Source organism: Zootermopsis nevadensis, unplaced genomic scaffold, assembly GCF_977971745.1.
Source record: "Zootermopsis nevadensis isolate Lab colony 2312 unplaced genomic scaffold, Znev_1.0 Znev_ptg000050l, whole genome shotgun sequence".
Taxonomy (NCBI): domain Eukaryota; kingdom Metazoa; phylum Arthropoda; class Insecta; order Blattodea; family Termopsidae; genus Zootermopsis; species Zootermopsis nevadensis.
In genome coordinates, this window is record NW_028259182.1 from 1,888,693 (window position 1) to 1,894,692 (window position 6,000).

Here is a 6,000-nt window from a genome sequence, read left to right on the forward strand (position 1 = left end):
GAATTGGATCCCTCTCATAAAATATTCGTATACTGAAGAGTTTTATGGACCATAAATGCTTTAAATTCTTCCCATAATCTATTGTTTTATTACAAATACATTTTATCGCTCCTACGACTATGAGATTATTTATACAGAATTACATAAGCAATATATTTGAAATTAAAAATCGACTTTCGGTTAAGAGCAGCGTGAAATTTTTGGTGCTGATCAACGTTTACATAAAAATTTCAGTTGTCATTTTCGAGATGTGTGCCGCGTGCGCCTATGAACAAGAACAAATTTAAATAGTACATTTGTGTGCATCTTCAGTTCAGTTCAAATTCTAAATTAACAAGAGAATATTTAATGCAGAAGAAATATAGTGATAAAGCAAGATGAATTGGTGAGTAAATTACAAAATAAAATCCACACTTCACACGTTCAAGCTTGTAATCGGTATTTACACATTTTAAAAATTATATTAACAGTGGATGTAACTCAGAGAACCGACATACAATGAACATCGAAAACATTATCGTTTGGCCTATATCTACTCTACGTAAATTTGATTAATGTAGAGAGATGTAACATATACGCGCCTACGAAGAACACAAGTTAGGTCTACATCATACTGTTTGCAGTTAAATTATTAATTCAATCCACAGGCACTTCTGCATTGACCTTTCACGAATAAACACATTGCTACTGAGTTCGTACTTGGAGTCTTATAAATACACTACTTAAAGTTTTCTGTGCATAACAACTGTCTTAATTTCAATTCTACTTTCGTTTACACAGTCTATTTTTACAACGCTCACTAAAATAATTCCCCTAATAATATTCTAAATTATTTTAACTACTTTTATTTAATCTATTACCTGTTAATATTGTTATTAATAATATGCTGTGCTAAATGTCTATTTTCAAAACAGTATTGAATTAGAATGCAAATTATCTGTAGGCTTGTCGAACTTATAACCTGATAGGCAAAATGAATGAGACGGTTGTATGGAGCCTCTATTCTGATACATATTTTAATAATCTTCAAAATATTTATTGTTATAGGACGAGAATGTAATGACCATTACATAAATGCCAACTATTAATACCGATCATCTAAGAGTTAGAACGTATAGTTTCCCAACTTGGCTCTTTAATATCCAACCACAAATCAGCCTACAACTGTAGAATCACGTATGCTTCAATTTCGCCACAATTTTCAGGGATGATATTGGACGGATTGTATGAAGTATGACGTTCCACGTTATTTAAATGTGTACACTCTCCAATAAATTGATTTATCAGGCCAAGAAAAACTAATAATGAATTTAAATTTACTGCAGAATCACTAGAAAGAATTCTGAGTGGCATTTTTTAAACGCCGTCTGATGGTAAGAACAACATGTGAACATAACGTATTCATTTGCATTAATTTATTTACATTACATATACTCTTTATTTATTGTCAAAATAAGTCCCATAAATCATTTCTTACCCTCTGCATGTTGCAAAACACTCAAGCATATCTAAATAAAACGTAAAGTTAGTATTGATATTTTTACCTCAGTGGAATATTGATAAAACATTCACTTTTTCACTTAATGTTTAGCCGTCAGAAAAACAGAGAAAGAATGAGGACATTATTTGCAGAGCGAAGTATAATATCGGAAACCAAACGAGTTCCCAAAACAAACTTTACTCTTGGTGGAAGTTGTGATATATAGAATACAAAAACTTGAATGATGTTGAAGCTATTTTTGGGAAAAACTTTTATAGGCCTACATTATACTGTATTATGATAGCAACACGAAAGCTTAGAAATTGAAGGAAAATAAACAGTTTTTAAAATTGGTTCCTGGAATGCATTTTACTGAAATTTAAATTAACATGGTTCATTATGCATGTAGTAGGCCTGCTGATTAAATATTGAAATGCTATGCAAATGAAGTGATCGCTGTTTAAAAAGACACGTGGTGGTCTTACCACTTACGATTGTAGAGAAAACCCGATAAATTTAGCAAACATGGTTTTGATAATCTAAAGAGGAAGTACGTAGGCTATTATTAACTAAATTAAAAACTTTCGCCAAAAAACAGTTCTTTCACTACTGTCCTGCAGAAGGAACGTGAGGCTTAAGGTCTACAGGCAAACGTAGAAAACAGGAAAGTTTTGTGCAGATAAAGATAACAGGACATAATCTGTTCTCAATTCTGGAAACACCGTAGTACATTACATTTTTTGCTGTAAAATACGTATATAATTTTGAAATGTTAGATTCCTATAATTGACTACCTTATATTACAATCTGAAATTCATCACAGATAATTTTAGAACCCAAAATATTACGCCAGCCTGAACTATTTTCATCTACCACCAATCCACATCTACTTAAGATCCATCTGAATGTTATCTTCCAATTCACTTGCGATCCTTACATAATTCATGATAACTTTGAACGGAATATGTGGAAACAAAGTTTCAGAATTATATTAATGTTGACTCCAGCTTCACAGGAGAGATCAGAATTCAGACATAAGTACTAAGTAAATCAGAATAGACGGCAAATTAGTTTAATGTTTTTGAGATAAGCTGCTGAGAAATGAGCATTTTATCATATGAAAAGTTCACGTGTACTTTTTGTCTATATTCATAATTTGCATTGGAGAATTATCGTTGCGTATTGTTAATATTAATATTAGTATTATTACTCGGCATATCTTTTGCTCTATTTTCATATACGCAATATTTTACTACAAGCTGTATCAAGCAGCTACATGTTTCAACACTGGTCTGCCATCATCGTAAAATCATACGTCTCCATAATTTGTCAAGTGTACTTCTCATTGTATATAAGACTATACGTAGAACTAACCTCATTATAATTTGAAGTCACAATACTTGAAGGTTTAAAAGAGGCTGGATACAAGAAGATAAGATTATAAGTAAATATTTTGAACAACAGCGTACTTAACAAACTAAGTGATCGTATATGATTGTATGAAGGAGACATAGAAATATCGAAAGATGTGGTCACAAAATATAGCTTATGACAGAGTCCTATATACATAGAAAAGGTTTCAATATTGCGTAATAAATTTGTTCCAAACCGAGTTTAAATGTACAGATAATTAAATGGCTTAACTACTAAATTTATTTTCTTTATAACAGTATTAACAGTGTTCATTTAACGCATAAAAGTAAGCGAAAGTTCACGAAGGAGAATACATTTCTATCACACAGAATAAAGCAGTATATTACGTAATAATCTAATATAGACTGAACAGATATGTTGACATAACACTCTGTTTCACCCATATTTTACAAATAAAAGCAAGCTGAACATGCAGTACATTCACTGAGAAAGTTTAAAGCAACAGTACTTCCCGGATCTCGGAAAGAATTTATTTAATAAAAGGTTTGTTGGTTATGTTGATTTTTATGGAACGATACGTGACTTGTATCGGAGAAACCTCGTAGGGTTTGTCGGTGAATCATGTAGTTCAAGCCGGAAGCCGGGAAGTGACAGTTGCGTTCATTTCCATCAGTGAACGCAATGTTAAATTTTTTCAACTTCAAAATTGGTTAACGTTGAAATTTATCAATATTTCTGCTTCATTATTTTGAATTATTGGGTCGTATCAGATGTAAAAATATGATTTGATGATAAACGACATTCAGGAATCGAAAGTGATGAAAACAAAATTAATTTTGTGTCGAATTACCGTGTTTTATGACGCATACGAGGCAAGGGACAAAGACCCACACTTGAACATTGTTCTAGTTTTACAGTAAAGTAAGAAACGGAAATCATACTAGTCTGAAAAATACAAAATGCATAAATAAAAAGCTAAAACTCTTAATGCGCTTAAGATCCACGCCATAGATAGAAATTTCAAAATTGAGGCAAAAATCAGTAAGTTCTTCACCACAGGTCTATACTGAGATTAGCGGTTAGCTACACGATCCGCCCCTTTTAGAAACAGCCCCGGTGTACATCTCAAAGGGGACTGTGTGGACCCAGAATCGTCTGATGACGACGTCGGAAAATAAAATCCATGCCCTTGCCAGGAATCGAACAAGGGGTCCGGTTTACAGAATTTTATATCGGCTCATAAACAAATATAAATAAATTCTAAACCACAAATATTGCAATTTTACGTCACAACTTTTAGAGTGTTTGTTTTTAATTGTTAGTGATACGCGAGGAACGGCAAAATGATATCTCTTATTGAATTCGAATCAAAATCTCAAAAAGTTATTTTCTGTTCTTCTTATCAGAATAAAGGTCAGGGGGGGGTTTACGTGGCAAGAGGTCTCCACATTTAGCACGTAATTAACACAAAATATATAGTCTTATTTCACCACCGACAGAATATACAGAGTAATGTACAAATCTCTTCCGCACGTGTAATTAACTCTTCTTACTATACCTCGTTGGTCTTGGTGTTCGATTTGTAAATATTTGCATTACCGATATCACACAACACAAAATTATAAATTAAAAGACAACCCGTATTTCAGACGACACTAAAAAAAGCTAAATTTGAGGAGGTGTGTGAAAATATACAGATGTAAAAACAAATATAATGCTTTCATATCGCCAATACCAAATTTTACTTGGGGATGAATGTTGCAGAAATATGAACAGACACGTTACGTAAACAGAGCATAATAACGATATCTCAGACGTCTGCCTATGTTGTTGTTACACAAACCTGTCCAAAATCTTAACATCGATACCAACTTTCCACACTTAATTTACCTATTGCGAAACAAATTTCACTTTTCAGAAAAACATATGATAAACGTTTTAAACATACCTCTGATGTAAGAGAGAAACATCTTTAACCGCGATGTTTCCACAGTTAAACTAAAGTCACACGTCACACCACGACACTGGAAAGTGCTAACTAAGCCTTGGAACCACCGAACAGAGTGACGATTTGAAATGCAACTGACATGATAATCCGTCCAGCGTTTCAAGGTTCAAATAATATCTTCTAGAGCGACCAGCAAAACGAAGAGAGACCATTTATCTACAGTAATAGTAACTACTGAAAGACAAAAAATGAATAAAAATGTCTGTAAAAAAAACCAATAAAAAACCAAAACAACCCTTTCAAAAGAAAGAGAAATGCACGAAAATTGCGTATCTCAAAATAGACGGGGGCGGGTGGAGTAAATTTAGGGGGGAGAGGGGGGACAGACCCCCTACATAAGTACTATGGTAAAAAGAGTGAGAAGGGGGAGAAAGATATGTCCAAGAAATTTTCTGTTTCATAACGAACAATTTACAATAATTAAGGGCATACTTACAGTACGCTAATGATACTAGTTACTTGCTTCTTCGACTCTGTGGTTTAAAATGTGATATAAGAGGTTCTAGAGTCGACTATTGTCCACCCGAAGTCACTGTTTAACTTTTAAATACAACTATTATCCCCACATGAAAAAACAGTTATTCTCGAATAGGTCTATTTGCAATAATTCATATATTACTGTGCCCCACTGTGACTCCACCTCCTTATTAATCGTATTAATATACATTTCCTCTTTACCACTTGAGTTTATGAGATGCTGTAAGAGAAAAATAACAATACTAGGAGTTGGAGAAATGAAGGAGAGATTTTTTTAAAATAACAGAGTCGAAGGAATCACATAAGTTAAAGCATGATGAGGGGTGAGGAGGGGGCGAATAGGAGGCAAGAGAAGACGATGGAAGGGAAATGAAGACGGCGATAATTACGGAATAATATGTAATGGCAGATAATGAGTAGGAGAAACACGGTAATGATGATTACTTAAGAATATGGAGCTATTGGCACTGGTAATGGTCCTGAAGTTTTATGGGAGGGGGGATAATACGAATTATTATCAACCAAAATAAACTTTAGTGAAATTTAAATGCGTACGCAAAGAAGGGAGAGATAACCATTCGCAGACGTAAAGGTGATACAGAAAATTTTTGTAGAGAATTACGGGTACTCCTAAGTCGTGCAAGACTGTAAACAGCTGCAG

The 6,000-nt window shown here is 33.5% G+C and overlaps 1 long non-coding RNA gene across 1 annotated transcript in view; it reads right to left on the reverse strand.

Moving 5' to 3' along the window:
* LOC110838957 (uncharacterized) overlaps positions 1 to 4,980 on the reverse strand; it is a 95,370-nt gene extending 90,390 nt beyond the window's left edge. Inside the window, exon 1 of the long non-coding RNA XR_015538721.1 lies at positions 4,803 to 4,980. This is a non-coding gene — a long non-coding RNA (uncharacterized LOC110838957). The remainder of the gene's footprint in view (positions 1 to 4,802) is intronic.
* Between the last annotated feature and the right edge of the window lie 1,020 nt (positions 4,981 to 6,000).